Here is a 12,893-nt window from a genome sequence, read left to right on the forward strand (position 1 = left end):
CAGGTGATCTTCCCCACCCAGGGATAGAACCTGTGTCTCCTGAGTTTCCTGCACTGACAGGCATACCTAGTACATAGTATCTAATCTACTTCCTCTCTCAAAAGTTCTATGTGAATATGAAGAATCATTTTTCAAAACTGGAGAAAACAGCTTTTTTACCTATTTATAGAAAAAGCCTGTTAGTAGTCTCTAAGAAACATGGCTGACTTACAGTTATGGCACATGACTAATTTATTGGTAGCCTGCCTCTCTGTTAGATGTCTTCTGGGATACTTCCAACCTGCAGCTCTTCCTGTTCCTGTGGCTACATTGTTGTGTCACGGCTTACTTTGAGCCCAGCTATGTCAGGAATCACAGTTTTGCTTTAATTTAGCCATTAGGTTCATGACTTATCTAAATGAGCTGTTCTGACTCATTTTGAAGTCTTGGTTTTACAAATATGTTGTTGCTGCTCCTTTTTATCTCCTTCAAGTCATTATTAATTCAGAACCCCCAAAGCTAGAGGTTTGATTCATTTTTGATTAACCCTATCAAAAAAGTAGCTGCCAGGTTTCCTCAGACTGTGATAACAACTCTCCTGTACCATAGAGCAAATGTGGCCTAAAATAAAATAGAGAAAATTAATTATTGAGTCTTTGAACTCTGATTTCTGCTGAAACTTCTTTAGTCTTTCAAAAATGTTTGGTCTCACAAGTAAACATAGGTAAATTTTGAAAGTATATGCAATTGTGAATTTTTGAATCCACAAAGACACTATTATTTTAGTGACAATATAAGTTCTACCAAAGCCTTTAAATTAAATTCCCTGGCATTCTAAATTCTATGGAAATTGTCATAAACTCTAAATATTTGAAATCATGAAAAAGGTGTATGTAAAGTGTTTGTTGGGACTTCTCTAGTGGCTCAGTGGTAAAGAATCCACCTGCCAAAGTGGGAGACATAGGTTTGATGCCCTGCATTGGAAAGATCCCCTGGAGAAGGAAATGGCAACCCACTCCAGCCTTCTTGCCTGGGAAATCCCATGGACAGAGGAGCCTGGCAGGCTGTAGTCCATGGGATTGCAGAGTCAGGCATGATTTAGAGACTAAACAGCAACAAGGTATTTGTTATCTGTAAAGTGATATATGTTGTTATTATAATTATGATGCAGTGTTTCTTGTTTGAAAATGTGTATGTGTTCATTGAAACTTCTACAAATGTGCTTTGGCATGGCATACGTTGGTAGTAGAGGCAATTTTAACTTTGATTTTTTTCTTTTTTTTTTTCCCTTTCCTCAAAGATTATACAGAGCCTCTCTTTTAAGCTCAGGGTGACTGCATGTGGTTATTACCTCTGGCTCTCCCTCTTGGCCTTACAAGCAACATGATGTTTTGATTAACTGTGCCTCCTCATCCCTGTGAGACACCTGCCAGTATGCTGTGTATATTGTTGTCATGTCCCATCCGCTAGTGATTCTGTCACTTTGCCTTATGCTGTGGCTGCAGTGAATCCCGAGGAACTTTTTTGAGCTGTTCTTAGAGGCAGGAAACATGATACTCTTTATTATTTTAACTACAAACTCAATGTGATATCTCTGAATGACTCAGTAAGAGACCCCATTTGCAGAAATTTTCAGAGGTAATAGATTCTTTCCCAGGGAGTGACAGACATCTATTTAATTTAAAAACATCTCTTTCTGATCAACCTTGAAAGTCTTCTTGATTGCTTACCAAATCAAGAACAAGTGCCTGAGGCTCATATTCACATCCTTCCTCAAGAAGGGACCAACAAGTCTTTACAGCTTTATCATTTACTCTTTCTGTATGTGCCCTTGCTACTCACAAATGGAATAGCTAACCATGGTTCCTGCTATTAAAATGTTCTGTTTGCACCATCTCTTTCTGGAAATTATATGTCTACTTATATTTCATAGCTAATATCAAATGACACCTCCTCCTAAGAACTCAATGTCTGTACCTAAAATAACCAGTATTTATCAGAAGCTTAATATATGTTTGCTATGTATGTGAATGAGAGAACCACAAACAGTGGATTCTCCCCTTCCTTCTAAACTCCAAAAATTTGTATAACTTTTAACAAAAAGTTTATATTGTAATTATTTTTATGTGTGTTTATTTTCCCACCTCCTAGGCAAATTAAAGGGTAAACTCAGTAAAGGCAGAGATAGCATCATATTCATCATTATATCCCTTCCAGCATATACAGAGCACATAGTAGATTCCTAGCAAGTAGTCGGTACATAAATTGGCCTGAATTATCTGTCCTAATTGCTAATAACGGCATGAAGTGGTGGCAAACTGTCAAGTGAGATTTTAAATAGTATCTAAAGTATCCCATGCTTGGCTTTAATACGTTTTAGAGTCAATTAGTTAGTATTAATATCTTGGTCTAGACTTCACACATTTTACGTCCAACCTAGTCTCCTTGTCATTAGTTCCAATCATTTGTTTTATGGCATACTTTCTCTGCCCCCTGATGATCATGGAAAATTTGAGAGGAAAAATCTGTGTGAAATGTGTATATCATTTATGTACATACTACAGAGCATGTATCATGTTATAGAGGTAATTGTGAATGTTGATTTTTTATCAATACTATCTTTTGACTATTTTAACCTCATTGCTTTTCAAAATCTTAATTTTAAATGTTTATGTAATATCTTCTTCATCCAAGAATTAAAAACTCCTAAAAATTCATTCTCTTCCTTTAATAGCTTTTATATGCTAATACCATTAATCAGCTGTCATATTTGCAGTGAGTTTTTCCTAGTTTTCCCTTAGTATGTGTTGATTTTTATATTATTGACTTGGTAAAAAAAAATTTTTTCTCTCGCCAAGTGATCACTTTTTCCTGTCTTGACTTCTCTTGTACATAGAAATATCTTCATCATCTCTGGAGGCTTAACATTTGCTTATAGCTTTCATCATTTTATAGTTATATTTTGTATGTCATGTTTAAACTACATAGAATTTATACTGATGCATAAAATATTGGTTTTAGTTTTTAGTCCACATCATTTTATTTGCTTTCTCTAAAACTGTACTAGATAATACATATTTATTTAATGATCTCTGTTTTGCCATATAATTTTTAAATTAATTTATTTTTAATAGAAGGATAATTGCTTTACAGAATTTTGTTGTTTTCTCTCAAACATCAACATGAATCAGCTGTAGGTGTACATATGTCCCCTTCCTCTAGAACCTCCCTCCCATCTCCCTCCCTACCACACCCTTCTAGATTGATACATGCTGCTGTTTGAGTTCCCTGAGACATACAGCAAATTCCCATTGGCTATCTATTATCTATGTGGTAATGGAAGTTACCATGTTACTCTCTCCATACATCTCACCCTTGCCTTTTATTTTTAGTCTTTGCATGTGTTAACTCAGTTCAGTTCAGTTCAGTTCAGTCACTCAGTCACATCCAGCTCTTTGCGACCCCATGAACCGGAGCACGCCAGGCCTCCCTGTCCATCACCAATTCCTAGAGTCCACCCAAACCCATGTCCATCGAGTCAGTGATGCCATCCAACCGTCTCATCCTCTGTCGTCCCTGTCTCCTGCCCTCAATCTTTCCCAGCATTAGGGTCTTTTCAAATGAGTCAGCTCTTCGCATCAGGTGGCCAAAGTATTGGAGTTTCAGCTTCAACATCAGTCCTTCCAGTGAATATTCAGGACTGATTTCCTTTAGGATGGACTCGTTGGATCTCCTTGCAGTCCAAGGGACTCTCAAGATTCTTCTCCAACACCACAGTTCAGCAACATCATCAGTTCTTCAATGCTCAGCTTTCTTTATATGAAATGTCCAACTCTCACATCCAAACATGACTACTGGAAAAGCCATAGCTTTGACTAGACAGACCTTTGTTGGCGAAGGAATGTCTCTGCTCTTTAATATGCTGTTTAGGTTGGTCATAACTTTTCTTCCAAGGAGCAAGTGTCTTTTAATTTCATGGCTGCAGTCACCAACTGCAGTGATTTTGGATCCCCCCAAAATAAAGTCTGTCACTGTTTTTATTGTTTCCCTATCTATTTGCCATAAAGTGATGGGACCAGATGCCATGATCTTAGTTTTTTGAATGTTGAGTTTTAAGCCAGCTTTTTCACTCTCCTCTTTCGCTTTTATCAAGAGACTCTTTAGTTCTTCTTCACTTTCTGCCATAAGGGTGGTGTCATCTGTGTATCTGAGGTTATTGATATTTCTCCTGGCAATCTTGATTCCAGCTTGTGCTTCATCCAGCCCAGCATTTCTCATGATGTACTCTGCATATAAGTTAAAGCAGCAGGATGTCAATATATAGCCTTGAGGTACTCCTTTCCCAATTTGGAACCTGTTTATTGTTCCATGTCCAGTTCTAACTGTTGCTTCTTGACCTAAATACTGATTTCTCAGGAGGCAGGTAAAGTGGTCTGATATTCCCAACTCTTGTAGAATTTTTCACAATTTTTAGTGATCTACCCCATCAAAGGCTTTGGCATAATCATTAAAACAGAAGTTTTTCTGCAATTCTGCTTTTTTGATGATCCAACAGATGCTAGCAATTTGATCTCTGGTTCCTGTAATGTAGCATCATACAAAGTCATAATATGGTTATCAAAGCTAGAAAATTAATAGTAATACAATACTATTAAGCAAACTAAAGACTTAATTTGGATTTCACCAATCTTTCCACTAATCTAAATGAATGTCAAATATCTAGAAATAGTGGAGATTTTTTATGTTAAAAAATAATTGTCTAAATGGGGAAAATAGACTATTTTACTAGGAAAAATACATAAACTTGTGTATATTACAAATACTATAGACATGAACAGAACAAAAATTAGGAAATCTATTATAGAAAATATGAAAATAATTTAGTGTCATTAACTTTTTAAGAACTAGTAAAGAGGAAAGTGAGTGCAGAATTATGCTTTGCATTTAGTTCTTATGTCCCCTGAATCTTTTCTAGTCTATGACATTTCCTCAGTCTTTCTTTTTCTTTTATTACCTTGAGATATTTGAAGACTGATCAGTTACTTTGTAGAGTGTGCCTCAACTTAGTTAGTTTGGTGTTTTTCCATTATCGGGTTGAGATTTGGCAACAACATCATGAAGCAATATCTTGCCCTTAGTGCATCAAATATGAAGGAACATAATGCCAATGTAGCTTATTACTGTGTTGTTAGCTTTGGTCACTTGTTAAGGTTATGTTTTCCAGGGCTTCTACTGTAAAGTTCTATTTTTTTCCCTTTGTAATTATTAAGCATCTCTGGAGAGACACTTGGTAACTATGAAAATATCTTATGTAAATATTTCCCACTAATTTTAGTATTTATCAATAATTTCTCCTGCAACAATTATTACCATAGCAATATGCCTAATAATGATGATTTTCTGTTTCTATTATTTTTCCACATTTATTAATTAAAATTCTAATGGAAGGAATCGCTCTTTTGTAGTATCCTTTAATTTTTTTTTTAGTTTAATTATTTATTTGTGTTTAGTATGGGCCAGCAGATGTTAATTTTAGTCAATGGCTTAAAACCCATTACTATTAGTCTGCATTTTTGTATGCTTAAATTTTCCCATATTTGCCCATTGGGAACTCCTTCAAGTTAACTCTCTGTCCTTTCAACTTCTCCCCCATACTTTCTGGCACTGAAAGATATGCCAGGCTCATCTTTTGTTTTCCCTTCCCCAAGTCTGGTATCAGTTACTTTCCCAAGGAATCTGTTTTTTGTGTGTTTGTTTATTTGTTTGCTTGTAGACTGGTGCATAGAAATCAAGACTAGAGACAAACTCTTTGTTCCAGGGCATCTCTGCCTCTATACTCTCTGTGTTTAGAGTGAGGAAACAGATAAATGTATAAGCAGGCATGCATATACATACATGTCTATATTTCTACAGCTCTCCATTTGTAAGCATGTTAAAAACTGTGAGTTCCTAATGATACCTCTGATTCTAATCCAACCCAAGTCAACATAGCCTTTCCTCTTACCATACTTGTAACCACTTTCTCTGACAATGAGAAACCTACCTTTATTTATACCCGATATGTTTATCTGTCAGTCCTAGTATGAATGTAACAGTTTCAAGATGGCTGAGATATAAATCGTGGTGTTGTTTTTGACATTTAATTTGTATGCTTACATAAGTATGCATCAGTAGGAGTGGACTGAAGTGTTCATTTTAGTGCTCCTTTTCAAGTTTTTGCTGACATCAAAATATTAATATACAATATCAACATTTCAAATGTATTAATTGAAAGTAATTTTTAGTGCCCAAAAGTGCATATATGTTAATTCAACTGATTTCTCATTTATTTGTGGACTTACATATTTTCTATATATTTTAGACTTTCCATAGTTATATTTGTTTTGTTGTTTTCCATTCTGACTTTATTGGGATTTTTATTACTAAAAAGTTAATATATGCAAAAGGCTTGAAACATTTCCAAATAATAAGCATTCAATTAAAATTTTTTATTATTGATCATTTTTCTGTTTTCTAGTTTATTTTTGTCACTATCATTATAAATATCTTTCTCTTTATTTAGTTTTATTTTGTTGTCATTTTCCTCACATATTTTGTCAAATGCCTAATTCATTTGGTTTATATTTATTATTTTTAATACTTAGCATTCATGTAATTCAGACATATGGTATTTCATAGACATAAACTTTGATTCAACTGAAGGAACCTGTAAGGAAGACTTGATATATATTCATTTTAGGAATCAGTGTATAAAATAATTATCTCTAGAAAAGGTAGCTTTAATGTAACAGGAAAGTTCAGCACAGCTGGATGCCTCTTTTATCTTGGACATAGTCGTTGCAATAATGAGCATTTTTTGTAACATTCTAACATGTCTCAGTGACATGTAAAGCCAGACCTGAGAGCATTTGAGAGAAACTCAAAGCTAATGGTCTCTGCTATAACAACTGGCCCAACTTCACATCTCACAGAGAGTCAATGACCTTTGTCCCTTGTGGTTATGTTGTTGCTTGAAAACATACGTGTGGTTTGACAAAGGGCATAAAAGAGAACTATTCAGTGCTTTAGCTGTTCTTTCTCTTCCTATGCTAATACAGTGTCTTAACTTCCCACCCCAAAATATAGTAAGACAGGCATCTTCAGTAATTGTTGTTATATATAGGCTTTCCATTCCTGATTTATTACCTGAAGTTTTATCTCCAGATGAGCTTAAAATCTCCAAGTGCTCCAAATCTGTAGAATTGCCATTCATTTCCATTTGTCTTTTGACTTCTACTTAAGCAGAAGTATATAGATACCTGGAGCTAATGTCTTTTCCCCTTCTCAGACTTTCAAGTTCAAAGTTAGACCTTTGATCAGTGATCACTAAATCAAATATACACTTATAAAGAAAAAAAAGTCATATATTTTATACACAAATTCAACTGAGACATCAAGTTTGCACACTAGCAAAACTTGGTTGAATGAAAAAGACTATTAATTATAAAATGAATTCTTAAGAACAGTGGTGATTGTAACAAAAATCTTTTGTATCCATATACATAATTTGGTATTTAAAAATTCTCTGATATTTATTCTGAAGGAAGTTCAACCCAAATGGTGCCTATCAAATAAGCCAGTAGAGCAGTTTTTAGTAACAGGCAATTATTTACTCATTATGGCAATTTTATAAGTTATCTCTCTAAATTGACACAAACATCTGGGGACCTTCAATCAACCTAAATAAATATTCTTGGCAATTAAAATTATGTACTTGGCATGTATTAAATTATATAAAATAAAATTTGTTTATATACTGGTTAGTCAAGCCTCCATTAATATGCCTTCATAAAAGTGACATTCAATGGGTGGCACAGAAATTTTTAGACAGTTATTGAAATAGATCATGTTAGTTACAAATAGAAAAACTTTAGCTTTTAAATTTAAAAAACTTAATTAAGAATACAAAATACAGAGGAGATGAATAGTATTATTGCTTTGAAATAATAGCTTACAAGTATATAACACTACCTTTAGCCCCAGGTGATTTCCCTCCTTGCTTAATCTCTTGCTTTTACTTTCTCTACTATGTCCTCTAAACAGTTTAGATAAATCTGAGCAGCTAACATAACTGGAAATCCAAATTGGTGAACCATTCTCCATCAATAGAATACAACAGGCTATACTGTTGTATAGGATAGAACAGAATTCCCCAAATCTCAGTTGTTTAGACAATCATGTTTCTGCAGGGTTTTATCCCAAAGCAGACCTCATTCTGGGACCCAGGTTCAGAGAAGCCCCCCTCTCCCCATATGTAATGTTGCCTGTTGTGGTAGAGAAGGAAGAGGGCAGGGAAAATTGTGCACTGGCTCAAATGATTTTCCCTTTAAGTGACACATACGAATTCCACTATTTTAATGACAAGAGCAATCATATTGCTGCACTTAACTTCAAGCAGCACGAGGTAGTGATCTTGGTTAATGCCAAAAGGAAGAAGGGAATTATAAACCATATACAGTGGTGATGTTTACCGCATATCTTAAACATAGCAATCCTTCCTTTTTTCATAATCAGATGTAGTTATTGAATCAGCAAAAACCTACCATCAGTCCAGGCCTCTGCTTTTGCAGCTGCCTGCAAGAATAACCACCACTCTTCACTGATAGCCATCCTAGGATGACTGACAATTCCCAGTCTCTTCATAACTTTGTCTCTGTGTTTGGTTTTATCTAATTCCCATAATCTGCTTTTTATATTTCTCATTATTCCTGTAGATGCTAAAAAGCTATAATCCTGTACTAATTTATTGGTGTGAGTTCATCAAAGAAGCATTGAAGAAAAATAGTCACTAACAGTACCATCCAAATAAGCTTACTGTCTTTAAGTAACTGTTTTGAAATTTATATGATTTTCAGTGGGGCTAAGTTTATAGAGAGTCTGGAAATATTTATTGGACTTCATTAACCAAATTGAGTTGTTTGCATCTGCTTTCCAGCATTGTTGGAGACTGATTCTTTGGTTTGTAAAAATGGAAATCCTGTGAATTACTATAAACTGTTAAACATTTTTTTCTCTGACACACACTTATTAGTAAGGTTCATTATTTCCAACTGATGATTAGAATGAATGCTATCTAGGGCTAGGCACTCTGCTGGTGAAAAGACTTAAGTCTGATCTTAAGGAACTCACGACTATTCAGACATGAAAGCCTTAAGAATTAGATAACCACATTCATTTAATAAATTAAGCTTATTTTACTCTGAGTGTAGGGATTTGTTGTAGAAACTACTCTGGTTTTTAGCCTTTGTGGTAGGCTGAATAATGTTGCCTCAAAGATGCCCCTGTCCTAATCGCCAGAGCATGTTAGTATATCATTTTATATAACAAAAAGAGTCTTTGCAAGTGTGATGAAAGATGTTGAGGTGGATAGTTTTCCTAGACTATTTGGGTGGGAATGATATAATTACCATGGTCTTTAAAAGAGGGACTCAGGAGGCATCAGTGAAATCCCATGTAACAATGGGACCGGAGATTGTAGTGATGTGCTTTGAAGATGAAGAACGGGCCACAAGCCCAAGAATATAGACAGTCACTAGAAGCTGAAAATGGTGCTACAAGGGAGCTTCCTGTCCTGGTTCTCAGAAGGAACCAGCTTTGCCAACAGCTTCACTTTAACCAGGAGTGACTGATTTCAAATAATAGTAGAATTATAAGAAAATCAGTTGGTGTTCTTTGAAATTACTGTTTGTAGCAATTTGTTGCAGTGGTAACAGGAAATTAATGCAATCTCTTAATGCCAAGTTGAAAAAAGAATCTATTACAAGAAGGGATTTATGATTTAAAGAAATGTTTACCACCAAAGTATCTTAAATTCAAGATTTAAAAATGTTTTCTGTTTATTTTCCATTTTTGAGTGTTGACATTTCTTGTTTTCTGTTGTATTCTAAATTTAATTGCATCTAAAATTTTGTTCTGGTTTTTAAATCTCCTTAGTCTTAATATTCTGCTGTCATTATATTTAACACACATTTTAAGTTTTAGTATTAACTGTTCTATTCCAGTAAATTCTGCATTTATAAAATTATTTCATATTTGTTGGGAATATTTTTAAGCATCAGGAGGAGCTTATTAACATTGCTGTTTTTAAGATAAGAAAACTAGTAACGTTTATGAGATTGTAGATCATTTGATAGTATGTGTTCATTTCATTATAGATCAGACGGACCATCTGGTAATCATGACCTGAACACAGGAGGACAGTACATGCAGTGAATCTCTGATTGGGCTTAGGACCTCACTGTTAATTCTAGTAAACTTTCTTTCTCTTTGTTTAGGTTTTCTGTTACTATAAATAATGAACATTATTATTCTTTCAAGAGCAGATGTTTTCTGAAAAACAAATATTAAATGGTAATATCTGATCTATAGAATTCAAAACAGAAGCATCAAACCCTATTTTTAGACTAATCATTCAGCAAGAATTTATTGAGTACCTGTGTAAGCACCTTGCCTCTATTTCATTGAGTCGATAATATTTCATGTTCTTGGGAAGTACAAGTATGTTCAGGCATGCCTATAACTCACGAGGACTGTCCCAGATGTTCCTTTGCCAGTCACCTAAACAAGGGTGTATAAATACTGATTAATGAATGTCCTATGCAAATGCTGATTCACCAATGTCTTGTTTAACTTTTCAAGGAATGAACCTTCAAGTTCTCATGGTATTTCTAGTTCATGAGTTTTTATTAATTAGTGTTTGAATACACCTAAAAGGAATTTCATGACTGCGCATGTCAAATGATTCCATAGATAATATTATAGAAGGGATATTCTATGTCATAGTCCAATTGATGGATTTTTCCTGCTGGTGAGTTGACAAGCCCCATCTACCTTTGATATGTACATTCAAGTAATTATTCTCCAGAGTTTCAGAAAGCATATAAAATTTCAGGTACTTTGATTAACTAATGTTAGTAGAAGGAACAATTTACTATGTTTTCTTTTGGAAATGTGGAGAGTCTATGCTATATATTATTAATAGGTGAAAATAAATATGAATGTCAAGGAATTCATGAGGAAAAGAAAAAAGGAAAATATAATTCAGAATTCATTTTAATAAAAAAAATCTCTGACTAAAGAACTTTTGACATACATTTAATACTTAGGATTAGCAAAAATCTGTAACTTAGATAAGCACAAGCCACCAATGTGTTATAGTTAATAGTTATGAACTAATATGAGTCTGGTCCTATGAACTTCCTTATCATTTAAAAAATATCAGAAAAATTCTTTTCGAAAATTGTATCTTGGGTTTCTGGATAAGATTCAAAATTAGGGAAAGGAAAAAGGGTGTTTAAACAAATTTAATATTGATTGAATAATATTGGCAATTTATATTTTCACATTACTCAAAAGATTTATTCATAGATTCCCTTCATGTGAAGACAGGTTAAGACATACTTTAATCCAGTTCTACTTTGAAATTACTTTGTCAAACTTTAGTCTTTACCCTGACTCTGTTCCATTCTCTGATAGTAGGTTATTAGAATTAGAATCTCATGGACAGTGTGGACAGGGTAGGGAAGTTAAGGTTCAAGGTAATTGGATCTTCACCTTGATTTCACCACTGACTTCCTAGATGAACGTGAACCAGCCATTTCTAATTTAGATATGCTTAATACCTAATATTAAACACTTAGATATGTTCAAGCTGGTTTTAGAAAAGGCAGAGGAACCAGAGATCAAATTGCCAACATCCTCTGGATCATGGAAAAAGCAAGAGAGTTCCAGAAAAACATCTATTTCTGCTTTATTGACTATGCCAAAGCCTTTGACTGTGTGGATCACAATAAACTGTGGAAAATTCTGAGAGACATGGGAATACCAGACCATCTGACCTGCCTCTTGAGAAACCTGTGTGCAGGTCAGGAAGCAACAGTTAGAACTGGACATGGAACAACAGACTGGTTCCAAATAGGAAAAGGAGTACGTCAAGGCTGTATATTGTCACCCTGCTTATTTAACTTATATGCAGAGTACATCATGAGAAATGCTGGTCTGGAAGAAGGACAAGCTGGAATCAAGATTGCCGGGAGAAATATCAATAACCTCAGATATGCAGATGACACCACCCTTATGGCAGAAAGTGAAGAGGAACTAAAGAGCCTCTTGATGAAAGTGAAAGAAGAGAGTGAAAAAGTTGGCTTAAAGCTCAGCATTCAGAAAATGAAGATCATGGCATCTGGTCCCATCACTTCATGGGAAATAGATGGGAAAACAGTGGAAACAGTGTCAGACTTTATATTTTGAGGCTCCCAAATCACTGCAGATGGTGATTGCAGCCATGAAATTAAAAGACGCTTACTCCTTGGAAGGAAAATTATGGCCAACCTAGATAGCATATTCAAAAGCAGAGACATTACTTTGCCAACAAAGGTTTGTCTAGTCAAGGCTATGGTATTTAGTGGTCATGTATGGATGTGGGAGCTGGACTGTGAAGAAAGCTGAGTGCCGAAGAATTGATGCTTTTGAACTGTGGTGTTGGGGAAGGCTCTTGAGAGTCCCTTGGACTGCAAGGAGATCCAAACAGTCCATTCTAAAGGAGATCAGTCCTGGGTGTTCTTCGGAAGGACTGGTGCTATACCTGAAACTCCAGTACTTTGGCCACCTCATGCAAAGAGTTGAGTCATTGGAAAAGACTCTGATGCTGGGAGGGGTTGAGGGCAGGAAGAGAAGGGGATTACAGAGGATGAGATGGCTGGATGGCATTACCGACTCGACGGACGTGAGTTTGAATGAACTCCGGGAGTTGGTGATGGACAGGAAGGCCTGGGGTCTCAAAGAGTCGGACATGATTGAGCAGCTGAACTGAACTGGATACCTAGAGTAACCATTGATTATTTTTATGGAGCTGGAAATAACAGATTATCTAGATT

The 12,893-nt window shown here is 35.1% G+C and overlaps 1 protein-coding gene across 5 annotated transcripts in view; it reads left to right on the forward strand.

Moving 5' to 3' along the window:
- Positions 1-12,893, forward strand: part of MAGI2 (membrane associated guanylate kinase, WW and PDZ domain containing 2) — a 1,505,066-nt gene that overhangs the window by 491,837 nt on the left and 1,000,336 nt on the right. The window lies entirely within an intron of this gene.

Source organism: Ovis aries, chromosome 4 (genome assembly GCF_016772045.2).
Source record: "Ovis aries strain OAR_USU_Benz2616 breed Rambouillet chromosome 4, ARS-UI_Ramb_v3.0, whole genome shotgun sequence".
Lineage (NCBI taxonomy): Eukaryota > Metazoa > Chordata > Mammalia > Artiodactyla > Bovidae > Ovis > Ovis aries.